Consider the following 19,970-nt stretch of genomic DNA (forward strand, 5'->3'; position numbering starts at 1 on the left):
GCCCCCTGATCTCCAACAGACTGCAATGTTCTCATTGCCTCTGTTTCTCTGAGAAATGAGGGGGAGGGGAGATAAAGAAGTGGAAGATGTTTTTGGGGGGAGATAAGATTTCTAATTTGTATTCAGCTGGAGAGAAGTTGAGAAAAGACAGTGGGGCTTTATCCTTTCCATCATTGCTTCATGTAGAATCTATGATTCTTATCCGAAATCCCCTCAGGTAATTCATCATTCATCACTTAACAAATGTTTGCAGGCCTCCTCTGGGCAGGCACTCTGCTTAGCACACAACCGTGGACAGGTAGGACAGCGCCTTGCCTTTATGGAATTTCAGCCTAGCTGGGGGAAGATAGATAATTAAATAATTTAAACGAAATGTAATACGTGTTATGAATGGAAAAGTATGGTGTGCTAATCAAGACTCTTAATAACAAGTGAGAGAAACCAAATTCAAGCTAGTGTAGATAAAAAGAGGCTATTTACTGACAGCGTTAACAACCCTGGGTACTTCTGTCTTTAGGCTTGGCTGGATCCAGGGTCCCGACAATGTAATCCAGTCTCTCTGTCCCCATCATCCTCATTGCCTTACCTCTATCTCTCTCTGACCTTTGCTTTCTTCTGTATCTTCTTCATTCTCAGGCAGGCTTTCTTGCTGGCAGAGATAGCCATTGTTAACTCCAGAAAAACATCACCCTTAGTACATGAGATCTCCTAAAAAGAGAGCTCCTTTTTCTCCCAGTCCCCATAGCAAACTCCTCAATTATTCAAAAAGCTTTTTTTGGTCCATGCTTATTACCGCATCAATAATTGTGCCCAGAACTTTGAGGTTTTATTCCTGGCAGGTCCTGTTTGTGGGTCCGTCCTGAGGCTGCACTAAAGAATCTGTGAGGTGTACTCTGGAACACTTTTTGGCAACCCCTGAAGATAACATGTGTACCAGATTAAGAGCATCAAGAAAGGTTTATTGGAGGAAACTGATGTGGGAAGGATGAATAACAATTTTTATAGCAATAGCTAACATTTATCGCCTGCTTGCTGTATGCCAGGCACTGTGCTGAGCACTTTATGTATGTATTCCCATTAATATTCACCACAACTTCTGAAATAGGAGCAATTATTTTGTCCATTTCAGAGAAAAGGGAATTGAGGCACAGAGAAGTTAAGCAACATCCTCAAATCCCCACAGGTAGTAAATGAATAGAGTGTTAGGTAAGTGAATTGGGAGGGGGGGCGTTCCAGGTGGGGAACTGCATGTGGGCAGACCCCGAAGCACCTCTGAGAGACAGACCTGGTGATAGACGTGAGCATGTTGGGGGACCTTAGCATCCCTGCTTCTCCGCTGCCCTTCACATTCTTTCAGAGCTTTGTTTCCAGAAACTGATAAGCCCATTCAATGACTAAGGATCCAGATGATACACGACATTGAATTCCCTACTCAGATCCAGAATTTTGGCCCCCAGAGTTCTTACCAAACACCATACCTCTACCTAAATTGGTCTTTTTGAGAAGGCTCACCATGGGTGGCCCATCATTCCAATGGTTTTAGCAGCATTGCAACAATTACGTGGTTCCCCATGGCAGTTGTGTGATTCTATTTGGCAGATGGGCTAGTCTTAGGGAGTAACATTAATTTTTCCCTGGGTCCTGAATTCACTGGTATTGCCATTTTCTGGTTGTCCCCCCATCCCCTTTTCCCCATATTGGAGAACTTTTCTGGACATAGATCAAAACCGGTGGCGACATTTCCAGGTGTCTTTCATTTTATAATAGGTCACCATCTCCACTGCAAGCACTCTGGGACCCAAAGTCTGAAACCATCCTGTGGAGAACCGTGGTATGCATGCATCGCCCTAGGGCCTAAGGATGCATCATCAGAAGTGGTATATTTCTATTTACAGAGACATTTGGAGTACAGTCAGCTCTTAACACCTGTTCTGCCCAAGTCCAGAACCAGGTAAGTAGCTTGTGGTCATCATTAAGGTCAAGCAGTCTGAAACACCATTCTGTGCTGTGGTTGGGAAAGATGAGGAAGAAGGTAACAGTGGGTGAAAAGACCATACTGAGGCATTGTTGGAAGCCTTTGAGGTAGAATGACAATCATCTGATGACTTTTAGCCACCATGATACTCTTTGAATGAACTTTGTCTTCAGTACATGAACAGCTAAGATCTGCTTTTTAGATCTTGGCTTTTTGAGAAACCTCAACCTAAGTTTCACCATGATGCAGGAATTACCTTGGCATAGGCACCAATCCATCAGGACGGGTGCAGGACTATAAACAGTGGTTCAGTTGAAATGGTGCTAGCTAGCTGAATCTCAGCCCCACCTGCTGTGATCGCGTATTCTCTTTTCACCTAAGAGATGGAATTCAATACCCAATATAAGACAATCAGATGCCCCTCTATGCCGGTGGCTCTTAAAGGTGGGTGATTTTGCCTTCCAGAGGCCATTTGGCAATGCCTGGAAATATTTCTGGTTGTGGGAGGGTGCAACTGTCACCTAGTGGTAGAGGCCAGGGATCCTGCTGACTTCCGTACAATACACAAGGCAACAAAGAATTCTCTGGCCCCAGACGTCAATAGTGGAGAGAGTGGGAAACCCTGCTCTGGCTAACATCCTCAGCTGCCCATGCTCTGCAGTATGACCAACCCTCTGCTGACGGCCTTATTGCTTTCAGCTTGTCAACTTCGGGGTGTGCTGTTGGTTCATATTGAAAAGCCCTTCATAAATACTATGCCCCTGTGGCTTTTTTCTCCACTAAGCCTCGTAGCAGTCAGAGAATAAAATGATGAGACATTAATGAAGGTATTCTGCTGCTTTTATGTGAAGCATGCATTGGGTGAAAAATATTGATGATAGTAATAATAATGATGGGTAGCCTTTATGGAGTCATTATTATTATGTGCCAGGCACTGCAAAGGGGCCTTTCCGGCTTTCTCTCAACTCTTAGAACAGCTCATTAGTTCATTAGCTCATCAGCTTTCCTATTTTTTTAGATGAGGGAACAAAGGCCTGAAGAAGTCAGTTACCCACTGAAAGTCCCACAAGTAACTCTGTATCTACCACCTGTGTTCTCAGCCACTGCATTGGGCTTGTGGCCTTAGCCCACTCTCTTAGGAGGAATGTTCAGTGTAAGATGCAAACACAGAGACCTAATTCCAAGATTGTGAGGTGAGCATAGCTCAAGGCAGGAATGGGATGGCTAGGGATATGGACACACTGTTGAGAAACCCAAAATGTCTTTGCATAAAAGTTCTACTTTTGCTTTGCCAGGTAGAAACTTCTGGGGTGTTTGGGTGAGCTGAGATCTCATACTTTTTTTTTATCTTAATGTGGCAAGAAAACTTCATGAGCAGTGAACATTTCCAGAGTGCAAAAACCACTGTGCTAGGCTTGGCTGAAGCTGATATATCACCCAAGTGGCATGCCTTTCTAGAAATCCAAAGAAAGAGATGGCTTCTGCCAGATCAAATTCCTGCAGAAATTAGCTAAGCCTCACAAAAAGTAATGATCTGGTGAGCTGCCTCCAGGTGCCATGCAGAACCCTAAGGTCTATAAGCAGACCTTCCCTGGTTGAGTGAGACAGGTGGAAAGGACAGTGGAATAGAGTCAGAAGTCTAGGTATCAGGGTCCACGCCCTTTCTTTGATTCCTCTTCTTCCAGTCAGAAGAGGAAAAGAGGAAATAGTAGGAGGATAGAGGAAAGAACACAGAGTAGGAGGGAGCCAGTGTTTGTTGACACCCCCCCTCACTTTCACACATTATCTCATTTAATCCTCTCAACAATCAGTCAAGGGTAGATAATGTTGCGCTCTCTTAAGGAGACCGTAAGATGTTAAATAACTTGATCACAGTCACAAGCTGATGAGCAATGGAGTCCAGAGTCACGCCCACGCCTATCTGATGCCAAAGTCCGGTTTTCCCCACTCTGCCCCTCTGTTCACAGTGGGAAACAACAGCTTTCCGAAGCTCATAGCAAGAGTGCTCACATCAGCTGAAAGCAAGTGGGCTGCCTGTGGGGGCAGCATAGCTAGGAGACTGCAAATGCTGTAGTCAAGGAGGATGTGGAGATCTCGAAGGTTTTCCTATCATCCACACTGGGCGCAGGAGCCAAGTGGGAGAGAGCAACTGTGTGAAACACCTTTATGACAACAAATTGATCGATATGCAAACGGAGACATGGGTCTTAGGTGTCGAAGAGCCCCGCACTGCCAGTCCCAGGCCCTGGCTCTGCCTCTACTTGGTCCCGTGACCAGCATGGGGCCTCCCCGCTTCTGCACAACCAGAGGTTTGCGCTGCTGGTGCTTAGGTCATGACATTTGCAGCTCTGACAGTTCTTTGAAAATACGATTTCCACCATATATTAATTTGCTAGGGCTGCTATAATAAGACGGGGGGCCTTAAATAGCAGAGATTTATTTTCTCACAGTTCTAGAGGCTGGGAGTCTAAGATCAAGGTGCCAACATCCTTAGGTTTTGTTTTGTTTTGTTTTGTTTTGTTTTATTTTCCCCACACATTAGAATTTTATTTTTGTGTACACATTTGTTTAACAGTCACTGAATTTCTAGGCCAGGTTCAGGGGACTGAAGAGCCTTTATAATTAGTATATATTGTCTAGATCTGAAGTATGATGCAAACACAGTCTGGAGAAAAATGGGAAATAAAATCTTTCTAAAGACAGGCTTAGAAATTCTAATCCAGTAGGTTAAGATGTTTCCTTTCTCTGATCGCAGGGCTGACTCATACCTGGCTGCGAGGCCACCATTCATAGGTAGAGCCGAGAAAACAGGGTACAGACTCCCAAAAACAAGACCACCCAATCCACCCCGTGTTATGGTACAGATTTCACAATTCAAATCACCTGTATTCAAAGGTCAACTTACCAAACCTTTGTAGGATACACACTCTGTCAAAACTGAGATCACTGCCATTGGAAAGCCAGCAGCTGTGACAAGCCATAGGAGACTGTGTCCCACTGAAGATGAGTCCAAAGAGACTATTTGCTGTGAGACCACAGAAAGCAGCATTAAGTCCAATACATATTGATCCATGCTCAAGTAGATTCTTTCTGCTTCTGAGAGTTGGTTAATTTTTCTGGTTATGATATTGAAAATTAAGTTTTCCTTGACAGTATCATCTGGTTCATGATTTTCCATCTAGAGCCTTATGCTCTCCTCATCGCAGTTGGCACCTCCAGCAGTCTTCCTCGGCCACGTTGGGGCTCAGTCCAACCTTTGCTCAACTGGCCTGAGTGCAGCCATCTTGGGCTGACACATGACTGAGGTGCAAGCTTAGCTTCTTTTGAAGCTTGTCGATGGCCGTCCTCTCACTGTGTCCTCATGTGGCCCCTCCTCTGGGCTCACACATCCCTGGCATCTCTCTATATATTGATGCCAGTCATGTTGGATTAGGGCCTCATTTAATTTAATCACTTCTTTAAAGGCCCTATCTCCAAATACAGTCACATTCTGAGTTCTGGGGATTAGGGCTTCAACATTAGAATTTTAGGGGGACACAATTCAGTCCCTAACACAGTATATAATCTAGAATGTTCTCATGTGTTTCCTAAATTTATATGTCAGTGGATTTTGTATGTTAAAGGACACAGCAAAAGTATGGGAATTTAGTTAAAAACTTTTTTCATGGAGCACAAAATACTTCCAAACACTATGGAAACCCAATGGGAAATACAGACCATTGGCCTTCACATTCTAAGCAAATTTAAACTGGGAAGGTGAGTGAGGAAGATTCCTCTCTCAGTGGTGACTCCTGCCAGGGCTCAGGGCTCAGGTTAGAGCTTACTTCCCGTCAGTACTGGAGGGCTGGCCTGGCAAAGCAAGCCCAAGCCCAGGGCTCTAGGTAAACAGGGGTTCCAAAAGGTTTTCATTTGAAAAAAATGTAATGTTAGGGAAAGAAAAACATTGAAGGGAATCAGGGCAGCAGGGAAAAAAACGGAAATGGTTAGATTTCTTCATATATATATACATTTATACATATATATATACATTTTTTTTTTTTAGAAAGAGAGCAGGCGTGTGGGCCAGGAGGGTTGGGGGGGCGGTGGGGAGGGTGGTGGACAAAGGGGAGGGGGAGGGGCAGAGGGAGAGAATCTTAAGCAGACTTCGCACACTGAGAGCAGAGCCCGATGTAGAGGTCAGTCTTACAACCCTAAGATCACGACCTGAGCCAAAATCAGGAATTGGCCCCTTAAATGACTCCATTATTTTAATATTTTTATTTTGAATATGTATGGAGAGGATAGGACATCCTCAACTTTTCAGAGCTCATGCTCTGTGTCCCTGGTTACCTGGCACTAAATGCCTGAAAAGCTTGTCAATAGTTGAATGGCAGGCCTGAGCTGGTTTCTTGACAAACCACAAAGGCCAGTGAGAGTTGAGGATGAAGGCATGGGTGTTATTTGACTATATAGATTTTGGGGGGGATGATGGGGCTGGAGGCAGAATTTCATCTTGTTTTGGCTACAATCCTGATTTTTAACAACATCTATTGAGTTTGTTGTAAATTTTCAATGCAGAATATTGAGGTAAGTAAGTATACAAAACAACTAAAACTCCTTCTAGGGACAACATTTTTATGTTTCCAGCTTGATTATATATAATATGTGTGTATAGAGTTATGCTTATATATGTTAATGTAATGTATATGTGTGTATATATAAAATTTTGCAGATAAAAGTACTGTATCCTATTCTTACAATCTGAGTACTTCCCACAACATTAAATATTGTTTGAAAACATGAGACTTAATGGCAACTTAATATTCTATTCCACTTTATGGATGGATATGAATGTATTTAGCCAACTCTTTATATTTGGACATTTATGAGCTTTCTTCTTTTGCTACTATAAATAACCTTGTGATAAATATACATGGACATAAATCTTTGTGGGCATCTCTCACATTTTCTTACAGCTGTATATTCTAACAAAGATGTACATCATAAGAAAGACCCTTCTGCTCGAGGGTAGGCACACCGTCTCTGTGGTGAAGAAAAAGCACTTTCTACTGTAACATAGTCATGCATACAGCTGGCTTCAAAGGTCTCCCGAAAATCTGGCAGAGATCTGATTTCATTCTCTATCAGCTAACCAATAGTCAAATCCTCCAAACCCAAGGGCTGGCTGTACTTTTCAATGCTAATGGACGCCAGGCATGTCACTGTCTCTTCCAGAGGGGCCATGTTTTGTCAAGGTGTTTATAATTCTTCCCATCTGGCCCAGGGGAGACTGTCCCTAGGATAGAAAAGCTGTATTAATCAGGACTCTTGGATGTAAGTGACAGACACCCAACACAAATGGCTTTGGCAAAAAGGAGCATCTCTCTGGCTCTCCTCCAGATGGGCAGCCTCAGTGAGCACTGGAATGGGGACTTGGGCACTATTAGCACTCACTTCATCCCTCCCCTTAGACTTCCCTGTGTCCACTTCTCTCAGGCTGGCTAATTCCAGACCGCTGCAACTGTGCCTGCTGCTGGTACCTAGTTGACAACTGTCCAGGTCTGCTGTCAGGGAGGAAAGAGACTTCTCTTTTTTCCAATTCCCAAAGGACTTGGGATGGCTTCTAAGGTGACCTCAGTTCATGTCATCTACCCACATGCTGTGGGTCTTCACTGTAGCCAGGAAATAATTGGCCTGGATCAGCAGCCTCCCACCCCCCCCAAAATTTCTATGCTGACAGTGATGGGGTTCTGTGAACTGGTTGTCCCTATTGAAGATGCAAGAGTGGGGGAGGTTGGGAGGGACAAGAGCAGAATCTCCCAGAAAAGGGGATAGTGCTGGTTCCAGAAGAACAAAAAGGAGCTGGTCAGGTAACAGTAGAGGTCTTCTGAAGAATGCAGTGGTAACTATGTTCTTTCCCTCCCCACCTGGACCCCCAGGGAACCGGGAGAGTGATGGCTTAACCACTCAGTCCTTGCAGGGCCAACAACTGACAGCCTTCTCCTGCAAAGTTTCTCGTTGTAAGAACACTCCTTTATTATGGAAAATGAAATGCTCCAATTCAGCATTTTGCATGACCCCACAAATCAGTCTAGCTGTTGAAGTTAATAGTAACGTTCTCTGGGCATTCATTATGGTACCAGCTAGGGTACTAAACGCTTTCCATGAATATCGCCATTCATTCATCACCAGCACCATAATCCTTGTTTCAGGAATGAGGAGAGCGAAACTTGGAGCAAATGAAGTAATTTGCCTAACTATATGTAGCTTAGCAGTTGCAAAGCCAGGATCTGAAGCCATGTTCTCTGACTCCAGAGCCTACATGCTTAACCAATCCAGGATACAGTCTTGAAACATTAGAAAATGAAACAGCTCTGTTTCCTTGATCTGCTTAATAATAACTATTATTAAGTGAATATTTTCTATATGTAGACCTATATCAGGTGCTTTACATATATATGTGTATATAAATATACTTTATTATATTATATATAAATGTAGATAATATACAGTTGATCCTTCAACAACACAGGTTTGAATAGTGTAGGTCCACATATTTTTATGGTATGGCACTGTAAATGTATGTTCTGTTCTTTACGATTTTCTTAATAACTTTTTTCTAGCTTACTTTATTATAGGAATGTAGCATATAATACATATGACATACAAAATATATGTTAATTGACTGTTTATGTAACCTGTAAGACTTCCAGTCAATTGTAGGCTATTAGTAGTTAAGTTTTGGGGGAGTCAAAAGTTATACACAGATTTTTAACTGCCTGGGGGTGTGGTGGGGTTTGGGGAGGAGGGAATTTGGTGGCCTAGCCCCTATTTTGTTCAAGGGTCAACTGGGTAGTCTAATTATATATATAATATATAGTTTTATATATAATATGTAGTAGTTATATAAATGTATTTTATATACACCCTATATATAATATTTAGATATAAATACTACATATACTACAGTTTTAGGTTTACAATAATATTGAGGGGTATATACGGAAAGTTTCCATATACTCCCTTTCCCCCACTCAGCTTCCCATATTATTAACTTCTTGAATTAGTGTAGTACCTTTGCGACAGTTGATGAGACAATATTGAAACTTATTATTACCTAAATTTTATAGTTTTTCTAAAATATTTTATTTATTTATTAATATGAGAGAGAGAGAGAGGCAGAGGGAGAAGCAGGCTCCAGGCAGAGCAGGGAGCCCGATGTGGGATTGATCCCAGGACCCCAGGATCACGACCTGAGCTGATGCTTAACCCACTTAACCTGGGCAGATGCTTAACCCGGGCAGATGCTTAACACACTGAGCCACCCAGGTGCCCAATTCTATAGTTTATATTAAGGTTGACTCTTTGTGTCATCCACTCTATGGGTTTGGACAAATGTATAAGGACACGTATCCACCATTACAGTATCATCTGAAGTAGTTTCACTGCCCTAAAAATACCCTGTGCTCCATCTATTCATCCCTCCCTTCCCTTCCCCCCCATAAGCCCTTGATAACTACTGATCTTTTTATTTCTCTATAATTTTGCTTTTTTCCAGAAGTTTGAATCATATAGTGTGTTGCTTCTTCAAACTGGCTTCTTTCATTTAGCAATATACATGTAACATTCCTCTATGTCCTTTCATGGCTTGATAGCTCCTTTCTTTTTATCAAGAAATGGTTGACTGTATGTACCGCGGTTTATTTGTTCAGTCACTTATTGAAGGACATCTTGGTTGCTTCCAAGTTTTGGCAATTATGAATAAAGCTGCTGTAAACATTCATATATAAATTTTTGTGTGGACAGAACTCATTTGGGTAAATAACAAGGAATGCAGTTGCTGGTCTGTATGGTAGGACTATGTTTTGTTTTGTGAGAAATTGCTGAAGTGTTTTCCAAAGTAGCTGTACCATTCATTTTGCATTCCCACCATCAATGAATGAGAGTTCCAGTTGTTTCATATCCTTGCCAGCATTTGGTGGTATGGGTGTTTGGGGTTTTAGCTATTCAGTGGGTATGCAGTGGTATTTCATTGTTTTAATTTACAGTTCTCTAACAACATATGATGTTGAATATCTTTTCATATGCTTATTTGCCATCTGTATATCTTCTTTGATGAGGTGTCTGTTCAAGTCTTTTGCCCATTTAAAAAATTGGGTTGTTTTCTCATTGTTGGGTTTTAAGAATTCTTTGTATATTTGGGGTACCAGTATTTTATCAGGTATGTGTTTTGCAAAGATTTTCTCCCAGTCCATGACTTGTCTCTTCATTCTCTTAACAGTGTCTTTTATAGAGCAGAGGGTTTTAATGTTAATGAAGTCCAATTTAATCAATTTTTTCTTTTGTGGATTGTGCTTTTGGCGTTGTATTGAAAAAGTCATCACTAAACCTAAAGATCACTTAGGTTTTCTCCTCTATTATCTTGCAGCATTTTTTCATTTTGCATTTTACACTTAGGCCTATGATTTATTTTGAGTTAACTTTTGTGATTTTTTTTTTTTTTTGCATGTGAATGTCGAGTTGTTCCAGCACCATTGGTTGAAGAGACTATCCTTTCTCCATTGAATTGCTTTTGCTCCTTTGTCAATGATCAGTTGGCTATTTTGTGGATCTATTTCTGGGGTCTCTTTTTCTGTTCCATATTTACACATATTTTTCTTTTTTTCTTCAGCTTTACTGACTACATATTTTTCATTGTCACCATGAAGTTATGCCTATCTAGCAGGTAGTTAACTCCCTATTTTGCAGATGAGGAAACTGAGGCTGAGAGAGGAGAGACACAATTACCTAGGCCAGGAGTAGAGGTAGAGTTGAAAACCACATCTGTCTGACTCTGATTCTTTGCCTGTTTGTACCCCCCATTCTGCCTGGTGGTGCTAGGCTGGGACTTGGTCTGTCAAGCTTAACCTTAGAAGGTGCTTTCCAGGGCCTAAATGCTAGCATCTCCTTTCCTTACTGGTCTTTGACATCATGGCTCATTTGCTCCTTGATTCTAATCAAGGTTGCCTGTCACTCACAGTCCCTCTGGACCTGCCATGCAAATAAATCCTAATCTGCCTGAAATTTAGCTTTACTTAAAACATTCAGCCAGTTTTTTAAAAAGTTTTTCCCCTAACTTTTTGCCGAGACTTTGAGCATAATCATTTTTTTCCCTGGCTCACACTGAATCCTTTTTGCCAGGAAGTTGCTTGCTTATGCACCTTATCACTGAGGTTCTCCTAATGTCTTCCTGAAGACAAAACCTGCTGGGTTGGATTGCGTAACTGCACACAGTGCTAAAAGTCCCCTTGGTTAAGTTCTCCCCATACACCCATCAGGGCCTGGAGCACTTGCTCTCGGAATTTACACATTAACTCTATGTTCCCTCTCTGTGTTGCCCAAACAGGGCATTTCTACAACCCACTAAATTCTATTTTACTGCCAAGAGTCTTTAAAAAAAAAAATCCCACAATCATATTTCAAACACTAAGGGATAGACTTCTGATAAGAATATAAGGTTTTTTAAAAAAAGAATATAAGGTTTATACACTCCCAAACAGAGATGAAATAGCTTGCAGAAGATCACACAGCAAATGAAATGGTAGAATTCAGATTCTAATCCAGATCTGGTGCAAAAGCAAAGAGGAGGTCCTTGAATCACAGCAGGCTTCCTTCTGTGGGAAGGGGGACATCCTTTTGATGGCTTTGTCAGCAAGTGAAGGGGGCTGTGTGGGATTCAGGAAAAGCTCCAGCACAGGAGACCTTCATAATGCAACTCCAGGGCATCATTTCATCACTGCACAATTGAAACCGAAATTTGTTTTAAAACAGCACACACCTAGCTGCTTATTATGACACCAAACTGTTCATTTTGACAGTGTTCAAAGTGCTTTACCAATATTAGCTCATTTCTGTGTGTTCCTTAAAACCTTTCTAAAGCTAACACCATGCAGTTATGTATTTTAGAAACTGCTAGTGTAGTTCCAAGACGGTCTCATATCCAGTGGCTGACAGTGAGCCCCCATTACTGACCAAGGACCTTGCGTGTATGTGGTTGTGTGTTGGGGGGCGGCGGTTGGAAGGTGTGGAGAGGATTCAGAGGCCACGAACACTCCGCTATTATTTCTCTGTGCTTTTGTTTTGTTTTGTTGTTTGTTTGTTTTTAACAAAGTTAGAAGGAGGCTGGCAGGATTAATCTATGACCCGCTCACGTCTCCCGTGGCACAGATTACTGGATCTCTATAGGTTGTGGTTCTTGTGTGGGTTTTTGCAGCCAAGAGAGACAATAAAGAGGGAGCTTGTGAGGTGAGCACTGTGGGATTCGGTTCTAAAGTTTTTGCCATCTAGGGGAAAGTAACTCTGGAAGTAAGCCGCTTTGACTAGCCAGCCGGTCAGATGTGCTTGTGACACAGGCCGATTCAGGCTTCAGGGCCCTTCCTGACAAGGGAGGGGCAAGAATAAGTTATTTATTAAAAACAAAGGAATAGCAATAATAATCCAATGACAAAGAGATGGAGATTTACTAAAAAAAAAAAAAAAAAAAGAAAAGAAACCAAACAAACAACCCTTGAAGTGCCTCCCAGATGTTTTCTCTCTGGAAGCGGAACCCCGGTGGCGAGTTCGGTTTCAGCTCGCTGGGGCCCGCCGCTCTGGGTAGCGCTGCCCAGCCTGCGGCACTAGCCCTGGCCCGCACGGCCCCGGCTGTCAGAGGACCGGAGGATGCAGTCGCGCCGCCGGCTCCTATTGGCGGAAAAATGGCAACAAGCGGGCGGGGCGGCAGCGAAGGCGCCAGGAGCAGCCGCTCCCCCGCCCGCCGGGGGAACCCCAGGTCTGGGTGCTGGGCGCGAAGACGCCCCGCCCCGCCCCGCCCCGGCCACCTCCTCGGGCCCGGCCGCCGCCGCCGCGCCGCGCTCCCATTGGTGCCCGGCGGTGACGTGCGCGAGCGGGCCGGGGCTGCCAGGGCCGCGGGGCGGGCGCGAGGGGCGGGGGCGGGGGCCGGGCGCGCGGCTGATGAAACCCGGCGCCTGGGTCCGCCCGCCCTCTACGCTCCATTCAGTCGGCGCGGGCAGGTGTGAGCCGCAGGTCAACTGCCGGGCGGGGTGCGAGGCCAGCCGGCATCCGCTAACCGCAGCTCCCGCTCCAGCTCTCTGCGCGCCGCGCCTCCGTCCGAGCGGCCGTCCTTCCAGTCGCGCGTGCCTGAGCCCCTCGGCGGACTAGCCCGCATCCTGCCACCGGCCGCCCGCCCGCCGCCTCGGTGAGTGCCCGGCCCCCGCCGGCGCCGGGGCAGCTGCCCCGGTCCGGGTCACCTTGGAGGGGCCCCCGGAGGCGCGTGGGGCCGCGGGAGGGCGGCGCGGGGAGCGGCGAGGGTCCGGCGCCGGGGGCGCTGGCATCCTCCGGGGTGGGCGAGGGCAGGGCGGGCGCGGGGCTGTGCGCGCGGGGCCGGTGCCCAGGCGGCTGTCTCCTCCACCGGAGTCCATTTTGGTTCCCTGAAGACGCGGCGTGGTGCATGATGCAACACCGAGTGAGTAAGCGTGGACGACCTGGCGCCGCCGTGATGCCGGCCGCGCGCGCGCCCGCCAGCGACCCCGCGCCGGGACCCTTGGGGTGGTCGGGGTGGGCAGGGGGCGGGAGCGGCAGCGGGCACGCGGGCCGGGCCGGGAGGCATCCGGAGGCCTGCCTTTACATGGCGCGGAGCGGAGCACCCCGCCCCGCCACGAGGTCCGCGATGTGTCATCGCCGTGGTGGGAGCCCTCCCTGCCGCCGCGGGGGTGGTCCCGCGGCAGGTGGCCGGCCTGGGGACAGCGGCGCACCCCCGCAACCTGCTAGCGGCGCCCACGTCTCTTCCCTAGAGCTCCTGTCGCGCCCCGGCGCGCCTACACCTCTTGTCTGAGTTTCTAGGGTGATTTTGGGAAGTGCCCCCCTACGTGGGCTTCCTTGTGACCCGATTTGACCCGGGAAGGCTGAGTTCTTCAAGCCTTCCAGATGGTTTGGAGCGAGAGGAAGTTCTTCCGGCTTAATAAAGACCATCTTTTCCCAGTGTGTCCTTTCTGCGAAGTAGAAAACTTCCCAGACCGGGCAGGACAGACAGGCATTCTAAACCTGTGTGTCCACGGAGCAGCCGTTGTGCTGAGTACTACTACATACAGAGGACTGTTTTAGCTCCTTCCCCTTTTCAGTGGGTGTGGGAACCAGATACGTGGTGTTTGACTTGTAAGATTAGGGTGGAAACATGTGCCTTCAGGAAGAAAACTGCACTTCCCAGTACACGCGGTGGGGCTCTCCTAGAAAGAAACCTAGAGTTGTGTTCTATTCCAGATTTAGTTACAGGAGGAGAGGGTTGGGATTTTAGTCCCTGGTATATTTCCCTAAAAATGTGCTCTTTAAAATTTGACCAGCAGAGCTATGTGTGTTGGCGTGTGGCTGAATTTTCTAATTGTCTTTCATTTGAACTGTAATTTATTTGGGAGTTAATAGTAACATTTCTTGCCCTTTATGTTTGATTCAGATAATAGGAAACCATGATACATTTATTCCCCTGATATTTTTAGTTGGTCTCGGTGGAAATTATCGTTATTTTTATATGAACACACCCTTCTGTCATTAAAACAAAAGGTCTTATTTAAGTCACACAATCAAAAAAGAAGTTAGGGGGCAAAATCAACAATGGATTAAAATAGTTTTCAAAGATTTAGCATATTACCATCATGTTAATCATTATAGATAAATTTAAAGAGTCTCAAAGGAGTTCTGACTAAACAGGACAAAAAATAGAGGTCAGAAATGTATGCAGTTGTTTGAATCTGGATTTGAGCCACATGAGTGCTCTTATGCATATAATTATTTGCTTTAGAGGAAAAGGCTTGGAAGACAAGATTGCCAACCTCCGGGAGCTTGAATTCTAAGACACATGTTAATTACATTTGGTATAAGTACATGTTTATTGATTGTTCTAGTCTGGAGGTTTTTTTCTACTAAGACCAGTAAAAATATGTAATTATGTTGGAGGGCCCAGCATTATGTCTAATTGGATTAATCCCTTTTCATTATTCACTATGTATTTGGAGGTATTGGTTTATTAATCCTAGGGAGGAATTTGAAATAGGAATAAGTAATGGAGAGAAACATTTTCCTGTAACCCAGATGCATCTTGTAGCTGTTTATCATTGCACCTGGTTCTTGGTCCTCATTCCAAGCAGGACCTGTGGATGGGACCCTAGTGTTTTTCTATATGATGGGTGTCTTCAGGCCTGGGGCCTGTCTCTACCACTGCCCTGTTCCAGTCGATGGCAGATCCCATGAACCATGAGGACTTTGCTTTTGCTTTGGATGAGGTGGGGAACCATCAGAGGATTACTTTAAATGCTGCATGGAGAAGAGATGGAGGCGGGAGAAGTGGGCAGGCATGGAAGCAGGGAGACCACTTCAGACTTGTAACTTAAGTCTGGAATGAAATCCAACTCCAGGTTATTCGTGCACAAGAGAGTGTGGCCATATGTCATTTCCATGAGAGGTGATGGTGGCTTGGGCTGGGGTGGAAATGGTAGAGATGTGAGGTGGTTGAGTTCTGCTCCACCGGTAGGCAACTACTTGTTCCATCTGTAGATTTTAAAGGGAGACTCAACAGGCTTGGCCAGGGGATTCCACGTGAGGTGTGAAAGAGGTCCAATATGATTCCAAGGAGTAGAGCTGCCATTTTGTATTAACGAGATGGGAAGGTGGAGGAATGAGCATGTTGGGAAGGACTCTTTTAAAAGTCACAGGTGACTTTTTTTTTAGACATTTCCATCCTCCAGGGTCAGGGCTGAACTAAATCTGTCCTCTCAGGGGCCCTTCTCAAGTACATGATTACATTGTAGCCACCTGCCCCAGGGTGGTGGCTTCCTAGCTCTCTTGCTTCCTTACACCTAACTTGGGGATCTCTTGGTGCTTGCAGACTCCCTGTGCTCCCCTGCCACCTTCCAGTAGGCACCTTGGCTGTGGGTTTGTCCCATGGCCAGGGTGGGGACCTTCTGCCACCTGGGGTGTACCTCCTTTTTCATTCTTGGGCCTTCAGGCACCTGCCTTCCAGGGGTTTCTTGTGCCTTAGGTTACTGGCATTGGATCCCAGGCCAAGGTTCTATCCACCACAAGGATTTAGGTCTCTTCCAGCCACAGAATAGAGGAGTACCATCTCTCATGGCAGATTAACAGCCTTGTAGTAAACTTGAGGGGCATCTCTCTCCTCTTTCTCCATAATCCACTTCCCCCAACTCAAAGCAGCTTTGAAAAGAACCACCCCTGCACTTGTTCAAACTGCGTCCAAATTTGTCATGGCAGGTTTAGTGCATTTGCCACCTGTGAGTCAGAAGAATGGGCAACAAATTGATAAAACAGTTCAGTGGACTGCTAATTATGTTCATTCCACTCTGAAGGCATTCCTTCAGATCTGTGGCATTGGCTGAGCTGTGAGTAAGGCTGGTGACCGTAGCCCTCGGTCAGGATTCATTCCTTCCAGGAGCACCAGCTGTAGGAAAGACATTTCTGGACATTGGAATAGATTCTGGCATAGGGTTGACCCATCCTGCCACACCCAATGTCTTTCCTTTGGCTTTTCCCCTCTGTTGATTGTCAGTAACGGTTCGGACTGCCAGATGGTACATTTGGTGAACCAAACAGCATAAATGAGTTAGAGCTGTGTGTGGTTAGGGGCCTTTACAGCTTCAGTGCAGCCTGAGGTGAAGGAGGCTGCTTTGGGGAGCTGAGGACAAGTAGTACGAGTGCTGGGAACAGTGCTACTGTAGGCTTCTGGCATCCTGGCTTGGCTGCTCTGTGGGCAGCCACCAGAGAGGCGTTCAGACTTTCTCAACCCCGTAGACTTGCTCCATCCATAGACTGGGGAAGCCTTCTCTCTCAGCCTCACAGTAACAAAGCTCACAAACTGAATTCCATAGTATTCTTTGGATGAGTAAAGGTACCGAATCAATACATTTATTTATTTTTTATTTTTTATTTTATTTTTTTTTAAGATTTTATTTATTTATTTGAGAGAGAGGATGAGAGGAGAGAGAGAGCACAGCTCCCCGCTGAGCAGGGAGCCCGATGCGGGACTCGATCCCGGGACTCCAGGATCATGACCTGAGCCGAAGGCAGTCGTTTAACCAACTGAGCCACCCAGGCGCCCCCGAATCAATACATTTAGATTTCTTTCATGAAGTAAGTTCTTTCTGTTACCAGTCTACTAGTCTGATTATGACAACCAGAAATCAACCTCACGGAAGCCTTTAAAAGCTGCTGCCAGGTGGACTTATCCGAAGGTGGAAGAAAGAATGTCCCACAGCTTACCTGGGCTGTGCATATTTCTCTATCATCTCTCCCTTTCTCCCGAGTGGATCGTCAGCTTGTTCTTCCCTTTTCTGGAGGCACAGAGGGCATGGACAGTTTTGTTTCCTTAACATCCTGTATTTCTGCTCTAGTGCTTTCTCCAGAATGTTTGTTCAGATAACGTTCTTGACTGTGAGAACAAGCACATCCTTTCCCATTTGTTTAGGAGTGGGTCCTACCCTCCGTATGCTCTAGGCAGAGCGAGTTCTGTATTGTAGCGAGCAACTCGCAGTGCTGGCTCTGGGCTGCAAGGGAGTGGCCTCTGCCCTGCGTGGTCAGCCCGAGTTCTGCATGGATCATGCACTGTGCGGTCACAGGAGATGCCGTGGGCCCCTCATGCAGAAAGGGCTGGGTCCCTGAGTGGGTCTACTGACAGGATAAGTGCCTTCCCTAATGTATTTATCACATTTAAATTCTTTTCCATATTGTTTACCTAATAATCGGCTTCTCCTGCCTACCTTGTAGGATTGAGAGGACTTAAATGAGGTAATCTATGTTACGTACTTGACACGGCTTCTGGCACATATCGAGTGCTTAAAATAAATGTTAACTATTACACTGGAAGGAAAACTCAGTTCTTTGGTTTAGGTGTAGAGAAAAATAATTCTTTTTTTTTTTTTTTAAAGATTTTATTTATTTATTTGAGAGAGAGAGAATGAGAGAGCACATGAGAGGGGGGAGGGTCAGAGGGAGAAGCAGACTCCCCGCCGAGCAGGGAGCCCGATGCGGGACTCGATCCCGGGACTCCAGGATCATGACCTGAGCCGAAGGCAGTCGCTCAACCAACTGAGCCACCCAGGCGCCCGAAAAATAATTCTTATAACAAGTTTGTTTTGCTATCCCATTTTGCCAAAGGGTTCAAATAGAGCCCCTTTCCCTTGGAATTGTGTCTAGATTGCGGGGGGTAGGTGTAGTGCCAAGGTGTTGGGGGGACATTGAGCCTCTGAGGCATCTGCTGACCCAGGTCCAGGATCTGTGGATGTGACCCTAGTTCCTGTACCATTGTCCCCTGTAGACCTGGAGGGCTGTCTTTCGCACTGATCTTTTACAGTTAAGGTCATGGAGGGCATTCTGCGGCCTTTTTGCCACAACGAGGAAGGGAGACGTAGGGGGGAGGAACCACAGTCTCTGGGGCTGTGCTGGGTCTGACTGCCTTGGTGACCTTGAAGCCGTAAACTCTTTGGGGACCAGGGACCTCCCTGGGTGTGTCAGGTTCCTTTAGATCTCAGATCCGTACTTTGGGTTTAGCCACTCCTGGAAAGCTGTGCTCACGGCCCCATTCTTAGTGCTTGCCAGTGTGTGTCTGTGTGTGCGTGTATAAGACTGAGAAAGAGTGTGTGTGTGTGTGTATGTGTGTGTGTGTGTGTGTTTGGGGGGGTTTATCTACCCTCATCATACTCATCCTGACACATTTTGTCCAAATTACCCTGAGGGCTTTGGGTTTAGAAACCAAAGCCAAACACTTAGGGCCCCCTCTGTTTTTCACCTTATTTCATCCCTTCCTGGAGGTGACAGCAGAGGGTCTCGTAGTGCCTTGGGGCAGGGGTGGTGGGCATCTCACCTGGGGCAGCAGTGGGAAGGCAAGGGAGCAAATCCACTGTTAGCCACTCTTCCTGTTACTTCATCACAGTGTTGTCACTGTCGTCTATCTTAAAATCGCTTGGAAGTCTATCTTCTTATCTGTCTATCAAGTGCCATGAACCAGAGTCTATTACATCAGATAGGAAGGAAAGGAGAGGCCTGGGGCTGGGTAAGATCAAGACTCACCAGCACTTACTGAGTACTCACCGTGTGCTTGGCACTTTATGTTTTCATGTAATCCTCACAGCTGCCCAGTGAGGTTGGTACTACTATTTTGAGTGATGGGAAGCAGAAGCCCTGAGAAGTGTCACAAGTTGCCTGTAGGCACGCACTTGGGCAATAAGTGGCAGAGCAAGAATTTGAGCCCTAGGGGCCTGGCTCTGAGTCCTGAGCGTCAGTGTGCCTTAGGTCTGTGGGTGGCAGCCTGTGCCAGGCGCCAGCCTCCCCTGGGACTTTCTGGCACCCCCCCGTGCAGCGGGCAGTGCCAGGCCTGAGATTTCAGCCTGCACCCCTGCAGCCGCTCAGCCCCACGCCCCCCTTGTTTCTGAGTGAGCCCTGGAGCCGTGCCGCTGGACAGCACCCTGTTTTTCCTGCACTCCTGCCGGCCTGGAACGCAGCGCTTTCCTTCCTCCGTGCCCTCAGCTGAGCCCTGTGCTCCTGGCGCAGCTGGAGCTCCAGTGCCCCCGGACAGCTGTGCGGGGCGGCGGCCACACCGGGAGCTGGCGTGCGTGTGGTGGAGATCGGCGGGGTCGTAGGCTTCCTGGGTCGCAGTTCGGCATCCTGGTCACCAGAGCGGAACTGGATGTGGGACTTGCTGCCCATGCCACGGGGGGAGCCCTGTTTCACTCCTGCATGTCTAGCCATCTGGGCTGCATCTGGGAGAGCCCTCTGCAGGGCTCTTGTGGGAACCAGGAACTTCTCATGGGGGCAGTCAGCCTCCTTCTGGGGACCCAGGTCTTGACTGCTGATTTCCCTAGTGTGCTGAGGCGGGCTCTTCAGCCCGGGTAGCAGCCAGGGCCGTGAAGCCAGCAGGTGGAGCAGGGACCCCTCCTGCCTCTCTCCTCCTCTTCTCCTGCACTGTTCCTGCCTTGTTTGC

The 19,970-nt window shown here is 46.4% G+C and overlaps 1 protein-coding gene and 1 pseudogene across 3 annotated transcripts in view; one reads left to right on the plus strand and one right to left on the minus strand.

The window, feature by feature from the left end:
* Nucleotides 1-4,550: 4,550 nt before the first annotated feature.
* On the minus strand, nt 4,551-5,153 carry LOC118009095 (annotated as a pseudogene).
* A 7,824-nt stretch (nt 5,154-12,977) lies between these two features.
* The window catches only part of SLC7A1 (solute carrier family 7 member 1), an 86,588-nt gene continuing 79,595 nt past the window's right edge, over nt 12,978-19,970 (plus strand). For all 3 annotated transcript variants that reach the window (XM_035003617.1, XM_035003619.1, XM_035003616.1), the window contains exon 1: nt 12,978-13,187. The gene's annotated coding sequence lies outside the window, so the exon portion shown is untranslated. The remainder of the gene's footprint in view (nt 13,188-19,970) is intronic.

This window comes from Mirounga leonina, unplaced genomic scaffold (assembly GCF_011800145.1).
Source record: "Mirounga leonina isolate KUSES-001 unplaced genomic scaffold, KU_Mleo_1.0 Mir_127, whole genome shotgun sequence".
Classification (NCBI taxonomy): Eukaryota; Metazoa; Chordata; class Mammalia; order Carnivora; family Phocidae; genus Mirounga; species Mirounga leonina.